The following is a 13167-nucleotide window of genomic DNA, read 5'->3' on the forward strand; positions in this document are numbered from 1 at the left end:
TCATGTTTTCTTCTCATCTGAGAGAATTGTGTTTTCTGTATTTCATTTATTGAATGTTAGTGTAGGGGGTTGTCAACCACAGCACTTTTCACTATCATCTATTCAATATAGCATCAAAACTCACATTGTTTTGAAATATCTTAATTGTTAAGACAACATTTAATGCTTCATATATTTCCATAAAATCCAATACATGTTTATTGCTATGTAATATATGTTCCTTTTTAAGCCATTCTTTCCAATAACTGTGCAGGTGTATTTTGTTCTTTGACAATCACTTTAATTTAACTTGCAGTCCCAAAATTGTATTTTCCACTCATGCTTCTGAGAACAGAGCAGGAATGATCGGATCTCAGCTGTGTCAGGATTCTAAGTGTTTTCAGATGTTACTTCTAATTCAAAGCAGAACATACACATTCCTTGATCAAACACAATCTCTGGGCTATGATAAAAGCATGTGGACAAGGGTTTCAGCAAACAGATCTTTTTTGTCTTTAATGTCCTAGTGTGTTCAGATGTCTCTCAAACATATACAGTGCTGCTTGAAAGTTTGTGAACCCCTTGCAGAATCTGTGAAAATGTGAGTCATTTTAACAAAATAAGAGAGATCATAAAAATGCATGTTATTTTTTATTTAGTACTGTCCTGAGTAAGATATTTTACATAAAAGATGTTTACATTTAGTCCACAAGACAAAAAAAAAATTGCTGAAATTATTAAAATAACCCCATTCAAAAGTTTGGGAACCCTTGGTTCTTAATACTGTGTGTGGTCACCTGGATGATCCACAACTGTTTTCTGTTTTGTGATGGTTGTTCACGAGTCCCTTGTTTGTTCTGAACAGTTAAACTGAGCACTGTTCTTCATACAAATCCTCCATATCCTGCAGATTCTTCAACAAATTCCACATAGATATGCTACAACTACAGATCAACAAAAAGGGGAGAAATTACTTACTTTGAACTCAAAGTAAAATTGAGATGCTCAATTTCATGAAAAGTTGGCCTATTAACTAAGAAATGCTGGATTCAGCTCTTCTTTTTTTTTTTTTTTTTTACAAAAAGCATTTAAAAAGTACATAATAGAAATATACATTCAAAATGATATAGACATGAGCCCCTGAATTACAAATTATATTTATCATTAATGTGTAAAAAAAAATCAGTTAATTTTTTTTTTATTCAGCAAGGATGCATTACACTGATCAAATGTGACATTATCAATACAATTATAATGCAAAAGATATCAAAACCTTTCTATTTCAAATAAATGCTGTTCTTTTGAATCATAAAAAAATATATCACAGTTTCTACACATATATGAAAACTTTTTGAATTTGAAGATCAAGGTAAATTGTACTTAATTTGTTTTCCGGGAAACATGCAAGTATCTTCTGCTGCTTCCGAAGGGCAGTACTAAATGGAAAAAAATTATATTTCTACAAAATAAAAATTTGGACATCTTCATCCTGTTCTTAATGCATCGTGTTTCCTTCTGCAGAATCAGTGAATGTTTGAACCTTTTTTTAATAGTTGTGTTTGAGTCCCTCGATTGTCCTCAGTGTGAAAAGATGGATCTCAAAATCATACAGTCACTGCTGGAAAGGGTTCAAATATGCACAAGATGCTGGAAAACTGAAGAATCTGCAGGACATGGAGGATTTCTCTTAAGAACAGTGCTTAGTTTAACTGTTCAGAACAAACAAGGGACTCATGAGCAACCATCACAAAACTAAAACACAGTCGTGGATCATCCAGGTGACCACACACAGTATTAAGAACCAAGGGTTCCCAAACTTTTGAACAGGGTTATTTAAATAATTTCAGCTATTTTTTTCTTGTGGACTAAATGTAAACATCTTTTACATAAAATATCTTACTCAGGACAGTACTAAATAAAAAAATAACATGGGACTCATGAACAACCATCACAAAACAAAAAAAAAAGTCGTGGATCATCCAGGTGACCACACACAGTATTAAAGGGGTCATATGACGTTGCTAAAAAGAACATTATTTTGTGTATTTGGTGTAATGAAATGTGTTTATGCGCACCACCTTACCATACTGTGATGCCCTGTCCCCGGCGCGACGAGACAAAAACAATAAAACCCATGATAAACGAGGCATTTGTTGCATCCAGTGGGGACATAATTACTTATTATAATGACTTGTACTGTCTTTTTACGCGTTGCGTATCACCTGCATTTGTGATCGGAGAAACGACAAACAACAAGCGCTACTCTACACTGCTCAAAACTCCAGTTTGAATTATCAGTGGCAAATTCTTTAAATATGAAAACGTACTTACAGGCTGTGAGTCAGAAGTGCCAGACTGTCCTTGCAAAGTTGGAATTGCCCCACTTTATCAAAACAGACACTGGCATTGTATGCAACTCTCCCAGGAAACAGTCTTCGTCCTCCGTAAAATGCGCTGCACACATCTGAATATTTGGGTTGAACTGTTCCAGAACAGTGTTGTGAATTCAACTTAACCACTGATTTCTAGTTGTGTCCTCTTTTGGAAGGCCAAACAAAGTAGTTTTGCTTTTACAACGAAACTCACAGCGTCTCCACGACATGGCGGCGGTGGGTTCCCAAACTTTTGAATGGGGTTATTTTAATAATTTCAGCTATTTTTTTGTCTTGTGGACTAAATGTAAACATCTTTTATGTAAAATATCTTACTCAGGACAGTACTAAATAAAAAATAACATGCATTTTGTATGATCTCTCTTATTTTGTTAAAATTACTCTTCTAATTTAAATTTTTACTATTCTGCAATGGGTTCACAAAATTTCAAGCAGCACTGTATGTGCTACATGTCATGTGTTCTAATGATCTTTTATTATTAAGACATTTTATTTTAGAAAAATAAACATTTTGCTAAATGAAACTAAATAAAGCAGAGTTATGTATTGGTACACCATTACACCATGACTAAAGAAAATGATTACAGTAAAGATTTTTTAAATTAATGTTTTATTCTTCTTATTATTAATATTATCATTATTATTATTTATTTGAGTCTAGTCGTGGAAGAATAGGCATCATGTTTTGTTTTTATATGATACATAATCTGTCTTTTTATAAGATGTCTCATATATATAATTTAACTCCTCTTGTCTGGTCTTTTGATATTTTAATTCGAGCTCAATGAAGCTGACTTATTGTACAGCATCATGATATTGCTGTGTATATACTTTATGTACAGAATTAAAGTTTATTTATTGATCTATTTATTGTCCTGTGCCTTTGTGTATTTAAGGAATTGTTCAACCAAAAATAAATGTATGCTGAAAATGTGCTCACCCACGAGCCATTCAAGATGTACAGTGGTGGCCAAAATTATTAGAGAAAATGTCTGGAAAGACATGAAGAAACAGAATAAACTGAGACAGACTAAATCTAGAAGAACTGTGGCAACATCTCCAAGATGCTTTAAGAAACCTACCTGCAAATCTACCTGAAAAAACTATGCACCTAGGGCAAAAGCTGCTTTAAACGCAAAGAATTGTCAAACCAAATGTTGATTTAATTTAGTTAATAGAAGTTAATTGATAAAGAAAATCTATTTATGACAATATTTTTGACAGCATCCTCATTTTACAGCATTTTTACACAAGTGCCTAAAACTTTTAACAGTACTGTAGCTTTGCAGGTAGGTTTCAAACAATTAAAATAAGTCTACATCACATTTAATAGACAAATAGATATGAAACATTGATTTAAAATACCTAACTATATTATCTTAAAGCTACGCTAAGAACAAATTGTTACATTACAATGTAAAAAATAATTGGCCTAGCAACAAGACAAACGCAACAATTTTACAATAATATTAATACTGGAATTCTCTGAGGTAATTTTTACAACAACTAATAAGTGAATGCTGTGACTGATCAAAATATAATACAGTAATACTATTCTAATACTAATAGGCACTACTACTAATAGTAAGAGTTGTGTAATAAAAAATAATGCTTGTTTAACATGAGTGAATAAGATAGGCTACCAGAGCAGAATTTCTGTTCGATAAAATCATGTTCAGCATCATTACACCAATCAGTACAAAAGTAGCCTCTGACGGCTGCAGGTGGAATTGGCTAAATGAGCTGCGTGCAGACATTGTTCATCACTGACTCCAGTTTTGCCATCATCCTGTTCTGTGTCACTGCCGTCAGCGAGTCTGAAGTGCATCTGGTAATAGAGTTGGCCTCCTTAATTAGTTTGAGCAGATGCCTGGAAAGGTCTGAGCTGTTTTTGTTCATCCAGCTAACACACAGTGCTCATTACAGACTGGTAGAACGTCTCCCATGGGATCGCCGGTGCTGTTCAAAACAATGCCAGGTTTACATGCACTGTGCAAGTTCCACCTTTATGCTGTTCTTTCTTGACACTGGAATATAAATTCTCCAGGGCATCTTTGGTCCAATTGTCTACAAACCAAGAAAAAAAAATGGATGGTGACAGATCAAAACATGATTAAAATCCCCAAAAGGCAGTATTTTGGGTTTCTAGGGAGAGAATGCACTAATATAAAAGTCATTTTGCTTTGTTTATGTGCAGATTACATATTATTCATGCTTTGAGGAGAATATTAACATACATAAACTAATGTTTCCTAGTGTTTAGGAGCCACATGGGTTTGTATATAACATCTTGCCTTTGAAAGCATAGACAAAATATGGTAACAAGTGTCTGTTCAATGGATACAGAACTAAATGACTTTAAATCATGCATGCATACTAATTTAATTTAATTAGCAATGGAATGTGGAATAGTGAGAAGAAAGACTTACAGATTAGTCATATTCGTCACTATTAGTGCTTGAAGTGGGCCGGTACGCAGTACCGGTGTTGTGCCCATTTTCGACCCCCTGCCAAATTATGACCCCCTCGTTGAAGGCACTAGCTGATTCCCTAATCCTAACTCCTCCCTCACACCTACTCCTTAACCTACCAATACTATGGGGGTAGTAATCTGTCGGGGGTCAGAATTGGGCACAACACCTGTACTGAGTCAAAGCATCAGTGTCTGGGTGATTAGAAATTACACTATAAAGCACATTACCCTGGGGGTTATTTGAAACCGGTAAACTTATGGAAAGTTCAAGATTCCAGTAAGGAAATGCATTAGTAATAAGTAATAAGTTCAGAACAGCGCTAATGCAAAGATAACAGTGACAATTTCATCAGAGATGGCGGAGAGAATAGTGACTCACGTCCAGATGGCAGTAAATTATTCTTTTCAGCATGTATTTGGCTTAAAAGCATGAGTGTTTTATAATGAATGCCGGCTGAAGGTGTTTTAGATTATGCGCTGGACAGTGGTTTAGTGATTCTGAATGGATCCGTATCAGTCAGGTTAAGGCAGCAGGTTTAGTGGTCCTGTTTGGTATCGCAGCTTAACTGGTGCTTATTTATATAAAAAATGCTCTAGACAATTTTTTCTTTCTTTCGTTCTTTCTTTCTTTTTTTATTTATTTTTTTAATTTGACATCCATATTCTTTCAACCTAAGGAGCTTGTCTTAAACAAAGTGTTTATTGCTGTGTACTTGTAAGTGAAAAGCTTATAATCGAGTGGTTTTTAAGTTCAATTATTTAATAAAAAAAAAAAAAATTGGGGGGGGGTTAGTGATTGACCACTAATTAAAGTTAGTGATAATGTAATTTTTGTACATAATTTATTTTTGCCGTTTGAATAACCGTGGGAAGGATACGTTATATAATTATCAATTTATAATGTTTTAATTAAATTGTAATCACATTAAATACAAATTCACTCCCATTAAACATATTTTATTAGCCTACATGACACCCATGTCTGGTTCTTGCCTAAAAAGACAGGTTTATGATGTTTGTAGTTAATAGATTTGGCTGCTTTTAGCCTTATCCTGGAGTTGGTTCACCCTCTGACTATGATTATATGTATGTGATATGAAAAGAGGATGTTTGTAAATAACAATTATAGTAGTAAGTTTTGAAAAGAAAATACTATTTCAGTCTTTCTACTTAAAAATGTAATGTTTAATTCAATGTGTTACTTGTTTCCATCCTACATCATCCGCTGGAACGTGCGAACGACAGTTAGCGGAAGCTAGAGATTACGGTTTATAAAGTTTTAAATATGTATTTTCTTACACAAATGCATCGATTCGCTTTAGAAGGCTTTTATTAACCCCCCAGAGTCATGTAGAGCACTTTTTATGATGGATGGATGCACTTTATTTTGCTTCCAAATCCCGACCACTATTCATTGCCATTATAAAGCTTGGAAGAGCCAGGATGTTTTTTTTTTTTTATATATAACTCCAATTGTATTTGTGTGAAAGAAGAAAGTCATATACACCTAGGATGGCTTGAGGGTGAGTAGCCTAAATCATGGGGTAATTTTCATTTTTGGGTGTACTATCCCTTTAAGTGTAATATTGAAAAATGCATTACAATTAAATTTATAATCAAGATTTTTACATGTGCTTTAGTGTGTTTTAAGATGATTAAAACAATTATTTAAAATCTACTTTAAAACTTTTAATTTTACATTTTTACAAAGTGCACTTTTTAAATATACTGTACTTAAAGAAATGGTCATGAAAGTGTTCTCTCTTTAAGTGGCCTTTTTAAAAAATATCTAAGTATAACTTTAAAATAATAATTTTAAGATATGAAATACACTACAATTGCACATTTGAAACAAATAAGCTCACTTTTTCAGAAGCGGCATGAGGTGTGTGTTGAAACCTGCTTCACGTGAAATAAGATGACAGCACTATAGTTTATCAAGATTAGCAGTCGGAACCTCCTAAACGTCCCTTATTTACCATATAAATATAGTATTCAGGCATAACAGCAGGCAGTTGTCTATATTGATCATTGAAGACTGTGACACAGAGATGACAAAATCACTTATTTTTCTTCTGGCGTCCCAACTGTTCTGTTCAGGTGAGATTCGCTCTTGTATTCGGAGTGTAAAATTAACACCTAGTAACAAATTAAAACCCAGAATTCCAAATGTTAAAAAAACCTGAAGATCTCAACCATACTAGTCAGATTTTTTTTTTTATTAAAATTAATGAGGGTAAACTTTAGAATCAAGTTTTTAATGAACTTTTCACTTGAGTAACTGCTAAAGGAGATTTTTTTTCAGTTTACATAAACTTTTCATATTTAGACAACAATTACAAACAATGTACGTTGTATTATACAGCATGAGCATATGCAAATAAACTGAATTGTTGCCATGTCAGTTCCTATAAAATTAATCTAGTCAATTCCTATAAAATTCTTCTCTTCCCTAATATGAATGTAATTGTCATACTTCCCTTTATGTACCAAAGTTTTAACATATTCTGATGTTCAAGCATTTCAGATGGGAATGTCTCAGCAGCACTTTGACCATCCGAATCCTGTGAGGGAGATGGAGTTCAGTTATCATGACAAAGCAATGGAGAACAAACAGGTTAAATAAAGTGTATTCACTTACGCAGAGAAAAAATGCAAATTTCTTTCCATGATCAATATTTCTCTCTCTTTATCTCTCCCTCAGTTTATATATTGTAGTGTTTGTAAGACCATCCTTAGAAAAGTGATAGAATTTATTGGAAAAACAGCTTCTAAGGTTTGTAAAACATATTTGAACATATGTTAAGCATACTATAAGTTAAATGTTTTCCCTTGTTCTTGATTTGTTCTCATCTTTTCATAGGAGGAGATAAATCGGCAGCTTGATAGAATTTGCGAAAAAATAAGAATTAAGTGATTGTAAAAGTTTTTTGCAGAAATATAAAAATAAACTGGTCATTGATCTGCTCTCTGGAGACAAGGCAGGTGTCACGTTGCACACACACGAGGGACGAGGAGACGCTGGAGAATATGTTGACAGGACTTTATTTGCATGAAGGAACCAAGGGAGACGAACACAGGAAGACGTTCAAAGGAAGACGTTCAACAGCGGACAGAGAACTAGGGACTGGGAACACTTTAAATACACACAGGAGGGGATGACGAGACACACCTGGGATCCATGAACCATCATGGGGAACACCTGGGACAAATTAAACATGGGAAAGGAACACCTGGGGAGCAAGACACAGACAAAACATGGAACAGAGTCTGACATAACGCCCCCCTCCGGAAGGCGTGACCTCACGCCATATAACATCCAATGGGTACACACACGAGGAGGAGGGGATGACGAGACACACCTGGGATCCATGAACCATCATGGGGAACACCTGGGACAAATTAAACATGGGAAAGGAACACCTGGGGAGCAAGACACAGACAAAACATGGAACAGAGTCTGACAGCAGGGGCCATCTATCAAATTAAAACTGTACAAACAGATGGACATGCAAACAATACAGTAATGTGAATGCTTCAAGCGTAGAATTGCATTGTCATTTATGTTATAATTTGTTACACATGACAATAAAATTAAAGCTCAATAATAATCAGTTCTAGTGAGTTTGTTTTCAGTTTTCTTGGGATAACCAAGAGTGTCCTCTACAGGTGATTTTGGGAGCAAATATCAAACCAGTTGTTTTTATACGTATAAGTGTGTGTGTGTGTGTGTGTGTGTGTGTGTGTGTGTGTGTGTGTGTGATAATAGAGAGTGTGTGATTTTGGGAGCAAATATCAAACCAGTTGTTTTTATACGTATAAGTGTGTGTGTGTGTGTGTGTGTGTGTGTGTTAAAATAGGGTGTCTTAGCATATGTAACTGATACAGTGAACACATTCATTAAATACTGAACAAGTGAAAATCACTTCAGTTCCACCACCAGTTCACTACATGTACATTTCAGGAAATGGAAGCGTCAGCGCAAGTTCTACTAGGAAGACTTAATGCCACGTCACATATTACAATTAGATCTAGCCAATCGGCACTCAACACGAGGAATATAAAAGCCCTCTACTCACCCTTCATTGTGTTTGCAGATACTGCCGCGTCGTTTCCTTCCATCCTCCCCACCATCACCAGGTTGGCCCCGTCCATGCGGGGGTAGGCTCCAGTCCGCCCTGCCTTCGTCTTCGGCAGGAATAGCTGGAATCTACAATGTCTGATTCAAGCTACGGATGGGGCCTACGCCAAAATTCTGTTCTTTGTATTGGTTTTGTAAATAAATACTTTGGAGTTCTATGTTCACCTCCTGAGTCTTTCTGGTAAATATGTGCTATGGTAAAAACATGTTGAAAAATATGCAGAATTCCAGTCTTATAAAATTATTAAAAAAGATTAACAAATTCTAGACAGATGGTGAAGCAATGATGTGGAGAGTCATTTCTTTAAATATATTTAATTTACTGACACTAAAAATTTAGCCAGGTTAAAAAGATTGTGGTATTTGTAAAAAAAAAAAATCTAGCTTCGTAATCAACAGAAAAAAATAATTGATTAGACAAATCAGAACTTAAATGTATCCAACTGAACATAATGGTACTACAAATGGACCTGAAAGAAACCTAAACATTCATCCTAAATCCTAAATCACCAAATGTTTAGGAACTACATGATAAATCATTAGTCACTTCCACCTCAACTGCACACCAAAGGGAAAATGATCTGCTCTCATTGAGCTTATCGCTTATCAGCAACTTTCCACTAGAAGAACTGTTACAGGAGTTAAGTTAGCAGCTCTTTGTAGCTGTAGTGTAACAGTTAATGATTGATAGACCTTTTAGAATTTAAAATTGAAAAAATATTAATCTACTGTTTTATATGTTACTGCAGTGGATGCACTTCTTGTATTGTTTTGTCCATTGGACTAATTGCTTCTGCTGCATTTTTCTTTTGTTAATTGCTTGCTAAAAGAAAAACAGTAAATACAGTTATTCTAAAAGAAAAGACAAATGCCTGTCTAACAGAGCAACAAAAAAGCAGCCGTTTAGCACTGTGGTGTTGTGGGATTGCTTAACTTTTTTGTCAGCACCTTACAGGACATGAGTAAGCAGTTTAACTTTCCAGGTGAAAAGAACAGCTAACACATTTTCAGACATAAAAAAATGCATATTTTAAGTGCAAGTTTTCTTGTATTCTCTTTATGATATAGACCTAAACACTGTCACACAAGCAAGGATTGTCATCCTAATCACATTACAGTGACTTCAAAGGCATCATTTCATGAACTTTCATAAGACATGTACTCAGTTACAACAGTGTCACACTGTTTTACTTACACTGCTCAGGCTGTTCTTGTGGCTTTTCTTAGAGAAGGCGATAGAGAGAGAGACTGAGAGAGACAGAGAGAGAGAGAGAGAGAGAGAGAGGCTGGTGAGCTAAAGAAAGCAAATAGGAAAGTGAGAAAGAATCAGTACCTGATGATTTTAAAAGTATCTGAAACCATGTTACCAATCGTATATTTTCTTTTTCTGATCTCTTGCTCAGGTAAGATACAATTGCAATATTCCTAAAAATATTAGGTCTGTGTAAAGTCTTTGATTTATATACTGTGTCGTCATGAGAACTTTATCAACATTCAGTTGATGTGAATTCAAATGTGCGTTTCTTGAAAAGCCCTAGCAAAGAGTGAAAATGAAGCTCTTTCTGTTTGGGATCCAGAGATGCCTTCACATTCTGAAAGCTTAGACAGTTTGATGGACGGCTATGGAAATGACCTACCGGTATGTACAGCACTGTGCCATTTTACTCATTCATTAATATGGCCATTTAGCATAAGACTCACAAGATGTCGTTCAAATCACTGAATATCATTTTTCAGATTTTTTTGACCTCATTCCCCATGCCTCACATTCAGAAAGTTCGGCCGAACATCATCTTCTGTTGTGTCTGCCAAGAGGCTATAAAACGGGTTAAGGCGGCGATCTATCAAAAGATGACACAGGTAACATTCAGTTGTCTAACTACTAATGTTTCTAATGGCTCTAATGACAGTTTATTATAATATAAAGCAGGATCATCATGACATTTACAGTTATAATGATGAGTCAGAATAACGATTCACAACAATAAAAACCTTACTTTACAATAATTGAGAAAAAGCTCAAAAGTCATATCTTAATCTGATGTAACGTTTGTGTTTAGGCACTTTAAGCATTACAGCAAATGAGTGTTATAAGATAATAGTGAGAAGTAGTAACATCAATGTGAATGTATTCACTCAACAGCTTGTGTGAGGAAAGGGCATCATTTTAATTACATTTGTGAAAGACAATGTTCAAGACAATTGTTTAATAAAAAAGACATATCATAATGATTTTTAAAAAGGTAAGAAATAACGATAAAAATGAAAAGAACATGATGCAATATAGTTATTGGCTAACAAAAGTTGAGTCTGTTTTCTTAATTTCTGAATTCTGAATCCTAAAGTTTTATTCTGTTCATTTTTCCTGCGCTTTTACAGAAGATAAACCATGTCTGTTACAAATTCATAGAGGCTTTTCGAAAGATCTGCCTTCAGCGTGCAGTGAGATATCGGGACATCATACTGCACAAGCTCTTCCCTGGTGGCAGTCCAAGGGGCACATGTTTGAAGATAAAGTTATGTTAGTAACAACTGTGACAATGGCTGTTGAAGGGATACATTTACATTGACTGTTACCAGCTTATTTTATATTAACAAAGCTGTTTTTCATTCTTTGGGCAAAAATATGTAAGTGTTAGTTGGTATCAATCCATTGCCATGTGTATTTGTATTTTGAGTGTGCATATACATTTTTTTCATTGACTTAATGTTTCCTAAAATGAGCCCTTTGAATGCCCTGTTGAGTCTACTGTTTTTATTTCTGCTTTTCAGGAAATCGATAAAACATGGGGTAAATGGATATGGTTTTTTCATTCCCTCTGCTATTCTGTAGCCAATGGATACAAAAATGCAATAATGAGGCAGCTTTATCCTGGACGTACTCTTATGGGCACCTGTAGAGTGCTGAGGTTATGTGACCACAGAAATTATAAGATAAAAAAAATGCCAGAAAATCAGAAATGCCTTTAAAATGTTCTAATAGATGGATGTTTATTGTACTGTAGATCGTGTTTTGGGGGGGTCCTCTGTAAGGTGTAAGATTGTGTTGTTTTACATCATTAAAAATCAAATAATTTTCATGTGATTTTCTCATTATGGTTGTTTTCTGTTGACAGTAATAAAAGACATTTTGTTTGTTCATAAAAGTTGTTGTCTCTCATTTCGTAAAGACATACCAAACAGATAATGTTTGAGCTCCAATAATTCATGCCATAGTAGCCAAATGATTTGTAAAGAGGGTACAGTACATAAATAAATAAAAAATCTATGCAAAATATGCAATTCTGTGGCTTTTTTTTTTTTTTTTTAAAAGTTGTTTTACACTTTAAACTCGATCATTTTGTTTTCTCGTCATTCTCAGTCACACAGTTCCACTTTGGGTATTGAACATTAGAGTTTATGTTGAGTTATTTAAAAGAATAGTTCACCACTGAGTAAAATTATAGTATTATCATATACTGTAATTTACTGTTAGGGAACACTATTGTAAAACACATTTTGAACACTGTTGAAGTTTCTGACCTCGGAAATTTAGCACTAAACAGACAGGATTACAGTTTTCAGACAAATTAGGTTTAACGTTATACTACAAGGAATTTGTCTCAGAATGCAAACAGGCTAATATAATAATAGTGTTCTGCATCTGAATACTTTTATAACATCATTAGAACATATGGAGTGTTGGTCCAGGGTTAGATGTGGGTTTAACTGACTTTGCTTCACACTTACATTTAACAGCTTTGTCTGTGCTCACATCAGCAAAACCAAAGACAAAAAAAAAAAAGGTTAAAGTGCACTGTCACTTTGAAATAAACAAGTACAAAAAAGGAATTACAATGTATCTGGCCTGTATTTTTGGATTATTCACGATTCTCTTTGGTAAGATATTAGAAATGTTTTAGCACTTGTTTGGCACATATTCACTTGATATTGTCAAAAAATGTTGAGTTTTAGTGGGATGTTAAACCAGGATTGCATTTTATCAGAATGTAACGATTATAATGTAGTTATATTATATGAAATTATATTTTGTGCAGCTGCTGCTGAGTGTTCTCCATATAAGGCCATTCATGATACTTTACAGGCAGTCACCTCCCATGACAACGAGGACGATACTTGTAATCCTTCCAAGGTAAAATCTGTGAATATGTTGTCATCTTTAAATCTTTATCGTGCTTAAA

The sequence above is a fragment of the Sinocyclocheilus anshuiensis genome, unplaced genomic scaffold, assembly GCF_001515605.1.
Source record: "Sinocyclocheilus anshuiensis isolate Anshui unplaced genomic scaffold, SAMN03320099.WGS_v1.1 scaffold784, whole genome shotgun sequence".
In the NCBI taxonomy this organism is placed as follows: domain Eukaryota; kingdom Metazoa; phylum Chordata; class Actinopteri; order Cypriniformes; family Cyprinidae; genus Sinocyclocheilus; species Sinocyclocheilus anshuiensis.